At 39.4% G+C, this 8,970-nt stretch overlaps 1 pseudogene; it reads right to left on the bottom strand.

The window, feature by feature from the left end:
• Nucleotides 1-251: 251 nt before the first annotated feature.
• On the bottom strand, nt 252-2,337 carry LOC143387626 (E3 ubiquitin-protein ligase TRAF7 pseudogene; annotated as a pseudogene).
• Between the last annotated feature and the right edge of the window lie 6,633 nt (nt 2,338-8,970).

Raw genomic sequence — 8,970 nt, 5'->3', positions numbered from 1 at the left:
AAATAAATCTATATACAGTCTAAAAACAGTAGAAAAGGTAAGTAAAAAGGCCCATAGTTCAGTTGGGGTGGGGACAAAGGGTCGGCTGGGCAAGCGTAGTACCTGGCACCCAGAGAAGAGCCTGGGTGTTGCCCTAACCACAATGAGACAGGGCCGAGTTGAGTAGAAGGAGGTTCACGGAGTGAGGGCAGGGAGGGCACTGCCTGGCCACATGACTCAGTCTGCTCCTACAGGGCAGAAAGAAGCTCCAGGGCCACCCTGTGTTGCCAGCTTGGCTCAGACAGGCCCACAGGGAGTAAAGGCCTGGCCTGAATTCTGTTAGCATGTCCAAACCTTCACAGTGCTATCCACAGCTCCTGAGAAGAGCCGGCCCCGGGACACAGCCAGTGTAGTCACACTACCCTGATGGCGCAGTAGGGTCTGGGTGCAGATCATATTATCCATACTCCAGACCCTGAGAGACCGGTCATAGGACGCACTGAAGACTTTGGTCTGGTCTGGTGTAGAGATGACTGCCAGGGCCTAGACGGTTCCCACATGGCCTGTTAGGGTCCGCACATGCTCCTTGGACTCGATGTCCCATACATGAATGAGGTTCTCATAGGTGCCACAGACAATGTGGTGATTCATCACAGCGATGGAGTAGACACTACCACCAGATGACATCCATGACGTGGATGCAGTCGAGGGTCCGGATGTCCCAGATCTTGATTGTCTGGTAGGAGCCACTGTACAAGTAGCTCTGGGCTGCCACCAGGGCCCGCACCCAGTGGTTGAGGCCTGTGAGCTCCTTCATCAACTTTAGTTCAGTACCCACGATGTCTCAGACCTTAATGGCCTTCACAGAGCCACTGAAGAGCATGTTGTGAGAGGACACAAGTGTGCACACAGGGTTGTCATGGGCCCGGATGGTTTTCACCTTCTGCAGGTTCTGGATGTCCCACACAATGATAGTGCAATCTGCAGAGCCACTATAGAGCTTGCACCCCTGGATGCAGAGAGCTAGCACAATGCCGTCATGGCCTTCTAGTGTCTTCTGGCATTTGTAGGTGGTACAGGTGTCCCATACCTTGATGGTCTTGTCAGAGGAACCACTGAAGAGCAGGTCAACCATGGAGTAGACACAGAGACACCAGACAGGGCCCTGGTGGCCTACAAAGGTCCCTTTGCACCTGAAGATCTGCTTAGGGTCATAGGATCCTAGGATACCCATGTTCAGCCTTGCGTTGATGTGGGACAGCTCATCATTCAACATGGATGCATCCCTCCGGAACTCCATGAGGTCCTCGCTGAGTTTGCTCTGATTTTCATCCAGGACATCAAACTTGAGCTTGAGGCTCTTCTCTAGCTGGTCAATCTTCTCAGAGAGCTTGCCCAGCATGGAGCGCAGGAAGGCTATCTCCTGGTCCTTTTGTGCCAGGGCCACATGCATCTCATGGAAGCGGTCATCTGTCTGCTGCAAGAACTCCTTCAGGCCCTCAAACCTGCATGTCTCTAGATGTGTCTCATATGTGTCCTGGTTCCTGATGAAGGTGCACCCGTACTTGGAGTGAGGACACTTGATGTGCTCGCATTCTTTGAGGTGGGCTTCCAGGTTCATCTTGAGGAGGGGTGGGCAGCTAGGATTGTTGGGGCAGCGCACAGGCCTGTAGTCACAGCTGCCCTCGTGATCCTTTCGGGCACTAAGCTTGATGGTGAAGGGGCACCCCCGGGGGTCCACCTCAAAGATACTGGGCTTCCCTGCACCCACCACACGGCAGCCGTGCCTGCAGTGTGGTGGGTAGCTCCCCAATTTGTTCGGCCACTGTGATGTTGTTCACCACCACTGTCAGCTTGGCATTGTCCACGGGACACTTCTCTGACTTCAAGGCGCATCTTCTACAGAACGTGTGCCCACAGGTGGTGATCACAGGGTCCTTGAATACACCACAGCAGAGTTGGCAGCACAACTTCACCGAGGGCTGCTCAGCAAATACAAGTGGCTCCGGCTCCTCTTCTTCCTCAGGCAGTGAGAACGTGGAGCGCAAGGACATGCTGGACTCAGAATGCAGGCAGCGGACGGAGATGGCCGAGTCAGAGCAACGAGGGGTGCTGATGGGGGGCATGCTGTCCTCCTCATCCCGTGGGGAGTATGCCAGGGTGCTGGAAGAGGAAGGTGTTCTGCGGTGCTGCTTGTAAGTACTGTTCCCATCGGCTTTCGTGATGGTGGTGACTGCCGAGAAGGCGGGTCCAAAGGTTGTTTCCATTCTGGTCCCGGTGCTGAGGTCTGGGGAGGGAAGGTTGGCAGGACCCCCAGAGAAGCGGTTGTAGTGGGCGCTCTTGCCTGAGCTCATGCTCTAGAGAGGAATCCAGGATCCTTGGGCAGCGTTCCCCGCCCGCGGCCGCCGGGGAGCGGCAGCGCCATCCACTCGCTTCATCGTGCCCCCGCGGCCACTGGCCTGGAAAGGGACAGGAGGCTCGATCCCAGTTTTGTCATTTTTGACTATTGCACGAAAAGCTACTATGAATCATCATATGAAGATGTAAAATTATTTGTATGTACATATTTCCTTTCCCCTTGAAAATTCTTTATATCTTTATCAGATACATTATTTGAAAATGTTTTCTCCAATCTCTAACTTGCATTTTAGATTTTTTAACAGTTTATTTTGAAGAGCAAAGAGTATAATTTTGAGGAAATTCAAAAACTTTTGATCTATCCATGTTCATGAAGATTTTCTTCCAGAATTTTTATAGCTTCAGGATTTTTAGGTCTATGATCCATTTTTAGTTAATGTTTGTTTATGGTGCTAAAATTAAGTTCTTTTGCAGGGTGTTGGAGGGGTTCTTACAACTTTCCAATTTTTCCAGTACCATTTCTGGAAATAACTATTCTTTCTCTCTGAATTGCCTATGCAACTTTTTTGAAATTCAGTGGACCATGAAGTATTCCTAGACTCTCAATGCAATATCTCACAGGCTTGATTGTCATAGTTTTAAAGTTAAGTTCTATATATCCTTCAACTTACACAAGAATTTCACAGTTTTTTGGGGGAAGGGGCTATTTTATATCAGCTGCATTTCTATATATTTTTAAATATGCTGATTAGTTTTTAAAAACTGCTGAATTTGTTTTATTTATGGGTCCATTTGGAGATAATTGGCATTTTAGTAATTTGAGTCTTCCAAACTCTGAAAATAATGTGTCTCTCCTTTTGTTTAGATCTTCTTTAATTTCTTTCATCTAAATTTCATAGTTTTCAGTGTATAGTCTTGCTCATTTTTTGGCAGATTTATAGCTATTTAATATTTTTATTGTATTGCAAATGTTATTTTTCATTTAAAATGTTAATTGTTCATTGATAGTATGTGAAAATACAATTTTTGTGTATTCATCTTTTATCCTGCTACCTTGCTAAAATCAACTTATTCTCATAGCTTTTTTGGTGGATTGCATAGATTTTTCTATGTGAATGATCATGCCATCTGTTCATAAAGGTAGCTTTTCTTCTTCCTCCTTCTAACAGTACTTCTTTTCTTTTTCTTATTGCACTGGATAGACTCTTATTATAATATTGAACAGAAGTGAAAGTGAGCATTCTTGCCTAGCTCTTGATCTTAAGAGAAAAGCATTCAATCTATAATTATTAAAGATCATGTTAGCTGTAGGCTTTTTGTAGTTTCCTTTTATCAAGTTGAGAAGATTCTTCTCCTAGTTCATTAAATTTTTTATCAGGAAGTGATACTGGAGTTTGTCAATTTTATTTTTCTCATTTACTGACATGATTATATCTTTTAGTATCATCTTGAACAAAAAATTTTTAAAAAATGGCAGTTATGCTTATCTGATTCTTCTGTATATGTTGTGGATTTCTTTTTTCCTCTTGTTTTTAAAATATTCTTTTCATCATGATTTTAAATAATTTGATTATTATGTGTTTTAATGTGCACATGGCTTTGTAATTAGGGTTTCCCAAGCTGTTTCTTTGTTACTTTATAATTTTTATCAAACTTGGAAAATTTTAGGCCATTGATTCTTAACATTCTTTTCTTACTCCTGCTGTTGCTCTGCTTCCTCAAAACTTCAGTTACAGACCTATTGGGCCACTGGGTTCACTGATTGTCACATAACTCACTAATTATTTGTTTCCTCCCTGATTTTTTGGTTTTGATCTTTTTCCCTCATTATGTTTCAGTTGGAGAATTTCTATTGCTATATTTTCAAGTTTACTAATCTTTTCTTCTTCAATGTCTAATTTTCTACTATTCTTATCAAGTGTATTTCTTATCTCATATATCATCTGTTTTATTTCTAGAAATTCGTTTTTTTTAAACTTCTCCATATTTCTACTTAATGTATATAGTCTTTCCGATCACCTTTTAAAAAAAAATGTTTAAGTTGTTAATGAACCTTTATTTTATTCATTTATTTTTATGTGGTGCTGAGAACTGAACCCGGGGCCTCACATATGCTAGGCAAGCACTGTACCTCTGAGCCACAACCTTAACCCTCGCCTTTTTAACATATTGAATACTTGTGTAATAATTTCTTTTTCTACAGTTTTGTCATTTTTGAATCAGTTGATTTTTCTTCTTGTTCTGGATTGTATTTTTTGTCTTTCTACGTCTAGTAATTTTTTATACAATTCCATATATTGTGAATTAGTTTTTCCATATTCTGTATATTTTAATAATTTCCCCAAACCCTCAGCTTATTCTATGACATGTTCAAGTTACTTGAAACTGTTTCATCTTTTTATCTTGTTTTTAGGCTTCCATACGATGTAGGCTGCCTAGGGTGAGTTTTTCTACACTACTAAAGCCAGATTCTTCTTGATATTGTGAACAATATCCTGTGACTCATAGGATCTCCTGCTCTGGCATTAGTACACATTCCTATGTCTGTGAAAGCCCTGGACACTATGCCCTACCTCTAAAATCATGGGTGGTTCCCTGGAATTGTATAATTTCCTCAACTTTATGCACTAACAGTACATAACTGCGTTATCATGGGGGACCTTAGAGTTTTCTCTTGGGACAGATCTCTCATTGATTTTCTGCTCTATACATTATAGCTGCCTTGGCTGCCCTGGACTCCCAGATGTGTATCAAGGAGATTACCAGACGCTTTCTGGTTTTCTCCCTGCATCATGACCTAGAAATGTTCTTCATACGGTAAATTGGACTAATCATAAATCTTACTTTGTTTCCTGTCTTTTGGGAATCACTGCCCTTCACTGCCTGATATTTAAATTTTCAAATGTCATTATTTTGTGTATTTTCTCTAGTGTGTTAGTTGTGTCAGACAGGAGGGTAAATTCAGTATTTGTTGCTTGATCTTGACTGGAAGCAGAAATTGAAACTGTGCTTTATGTTCCTGCATATTTAGCATATCATTAGGTATACAATAAATATTGCTTAATGGGTGAATATATAAAGTCTTTAGTATAGATTAACATAGAAATAAATGAGTGGTGTGTATATAAATAAAAAGACACATTAAGTTTTTGAGAAGATTGGATATTAAGTAAGAAATGTCAGACAACAGAGGTTTTCTGAGGAGGGCTTTCTGGAAACGAACCATGTCCCAGACAGCCACTCCGGGCACCAGCACAGCAGTATTGTACCTTCTTCCAGTACTGTTGAATAATAGAAATAACATGGTATAAGACTTCCTATTACCTAGCCTGATTGATCAAAGCTAGTGAGATAAGCAACAAGTTGTCACCACCCCAGAAATTCCCAAACATAGGCTCAGATTTGCATCATAAAAAAATAAATCCAAATTTCCTACTTCTTTTATTTCCTTCCTTTTCTTTTTCCAGATTCCTGCCCATATCTTGCTCATAGAGATCTCACCAGGGATTCTGATTTGTTCTGTGAGAAACAGATGCTCTCACAGCAGCTGGTGATAAATTAGTTATTTATCACTGTCTTTCTGCTTCAGCTTCTGCTTTCTGGCAGTGGATTTTTTTTGACTTACATCCACTTGCTTCTACCAACTATTAGAAGCTAATTTTGTGTTTGACTTTATTACCCATGACTCAAAATGTTATAAGACCAAAAAACCTGAGTCAAAATTTAGAAATAATCAAAGGAAACTGTAAGGTTAGTTTCCACACATCTCCTTTTCTTTACAATGTCACTTTGGCATTGAAAATAATTGAACAATCTGGTTGAAAACCTGAGTTCCTCTCTTGGCAACTTACCAGTGTTATTAAGGGAAGATCACACAGTCTCCTACTTATCCTTGTGAGCTTCTCCCCTGTTTCACCTCCTTAATTTACCTTGAGGGAAGAAAAGTTGATTCCAAGTTAGGAGAATCTTAGTATCTGGCTATCATAATCATAAACTTTATTTATTTATTTATTTATTTATTTATTTTTAATTCTTTCTTTCTTTATTTATTTTTAGTCATACATGACATACATAAATGAATTTTGACATTTAATATATACATGGAATGTACATACATCAATCATAAACTTTATATGAAAGGAGTACTCAACATAAAACATGTAATTAAGACTCATTCTAAAGAGGACTGTTAGTTTTGCACAGGAGAGAAAGCTAGAGTGTTTCCAACCCTGCTTGGGTCTGTGTGACTAGTGAAATAACTATTCAGAATTGGAAAATCAGACTGAAAAGCAGGTGACCTAATTTTGTTATCTTTTATATTTGCAATGTGCTGAGAGTAATTTCATATGAACTCTTCTAGTGTTGAAACTGATGACACTTTTGTTAGTTGTCAAGACAATAGAACCTTAAAACATCACACTAAGTGACATCTCTTGTCATTCTGTCGGTTCCATCACCAAACTTCACCTTCACTTTATTTAATCCAGTGCTGAGTTCTGAAGTCACACATTAGAAGAACCAAAGTCTTAATACTTCTGTATTAAAGTAAAGAGAAGTCTGGGATCGGGGAACAAGGGACAGAATTTAACTCCCCAACAAACTTTCTTTCACTTATATTAAGCTACCCACCATTTGTCTCCCCTTGCTTTACTGAATTAGGTTATATTTTAGGGATTTTCTCTTTTGCAACTGAACACTTTATTATAGACAAGGGAAAACAGAAATACAAAGAAATCCAGAACAAAAATAGAGATTACTTTGTGAATGTCTCTGTTTTTTGGAGTCAAAACATGAGAATATATTTAGAATAATAGTCTATCTCATATTATTTTTTCCAACATGTTTGTGAATGTTACCAACTGTTCCACATTCAGTGTTGATAACTTTTTTCTCTCATCCTTATTTGAAGACTATATATTGTCACCAGGATGAGAGTAATGTAGAAATGGCATTAGTATTGAACAAACAACATGACTAGAGGTTGTCATTAAACTAGGTTAGCTGTTAATACAGCTCAATTGTCTGTATTGTTACTAATGAGATCTGTTTGATTTGAGATATAAGTATTAATCATCATGTGATTTGTGCCCCAAAATGTGTGAAGAGAATGTGTGAGGAACCTCAGGTTCCAGAGTCCAAGTGCTCACCTGCTTGGCTGCACAGACAAACCATTTGTAAAGATTCACAGTATACAGCACAATTTTTCATATCTCTGGTTGTATATAAAGTATGTTGACAAAAAATTTGTGTCTTCATATGTGTACTTTGGATAATGATGTCCATCACATTCCACCATCCTTGCTAATCCCCTGCCCCCTCCCTTTCCCTTCCACCCCTCTGCCCTATCTAGAATTTAGCTATTCCTCCCATGTTTCCCTCCCTACCTCCTATGAGTCAACCTCCTTATATCAGAGAAAACATTTGGCATTTGGTTTTGGGGGACTGGCTAACTTCACTTAGTATTATCTTCTCCAATGCCATCCATTTACCTGCAAATGCCATGATTTTGTTCTCTTTTATTGCTGAGTAAAATTCCAGTTTTTAGATATGCCACATTTTTTTATCCATTCATCCATTAAAGGGCATCTAGGTTGGCTCCACAGTTTAGTTATTGTGAATTGTACTGCTATAAACATTGATGTGCATGTAATAAGAATTGTAATGTATTCCACCGTCATTTATTTTTAAAAAATCAATTTAAAAAAAGGATAGCCTGAGCAACTTAGGGAAACACTGTTTCAAAATAAAAAATTAAAAGGTCTGGGGATGTGGCTCAGTAGAGAACTTACCTAGCATTTGAGAAGCCCTGGGTTTGACCTCCAGCACCACAATAAACAAACAAATAAACAAAAGATTCACTGAGGCACCTGCAGTCCTTTTAGTTCTCTAAAGATATCAGTAGCTGCTTATTTATATTAAAAAACATATTCCTTCAAACTAAGTTTTAAAAAGTTCATCCACTGTCTCTCATTTTTCTTATTAACATCCTTAGTGTATTTCCCTTCTAGGGTGCTATCTTCACCTGAGAATATTCCATGGGATATGTCCCCTAACTTATCTTAGTCTAGCTTGTTGTCTTTCTTATTTACATAAAGGTCAGACACTTTGATCTCTTCTTATCTTACCCAACCTCACTTACACATTGTTCTTCTTGAGCAAATCTGATCAGTGAGCCATAACCCCCTTCCTCAAGTCACTCCATACTGCCACTCATTTGGCCGAAGTTTTTATTCTTTACTGCTGTGGAGTCTGTAGCCTCAGCAAGCTCTTCCTTTGCTAATTACTCTTTCTTTATTGGCAATTCAGATCTCACAGGTTGACCTGGCATTGCTCACAATAATTGTAGCTATATCCTGCAACATTCATCTTTCCAATGACCACCCCCCCTCCAGTAGAACATGATTTGTCTTTTTATACCTATATTATATGTTAGGTAGGACTCTGTTCTATGCTTATGTATTTTTTTATAAGTATATGAACATTCTATAGAGCATATGTTTCATTTTCAAGAAGCATCTTAAAATGACAGTTGGTGACTTGTGTATTAACAGATTATTATGTTTTAGATACATTTTGAGAAATTGATGTATAACATCAAAATGTTTTTCATTTAAAATAATGGGAAATTGGCTT

Source organism: Callospermophilus lateralis, unplaced genomic scaffold, assembly GCF_048772815.1.
Source record: "Callospermophilus lateralis isolate mCalLat2 unplaced genomic scaffold, mCalLat2.hap1 Scaffold_83, whole genome shotgun sequence".
In the NCBI taxonomy this organism is placed as follows: domain Eukaryota; kingdom Metazoa; phylum Chordata; class Mammalia; order Rodentia; family Sciuridae; genus Callospermophilus; species Callospermophilus lateralis.
The sequence above is the reverse complement of the archived record's forward strand: the minus strand, read 5'-3'. Positions and strand labels throughout refer to the sequence as shown.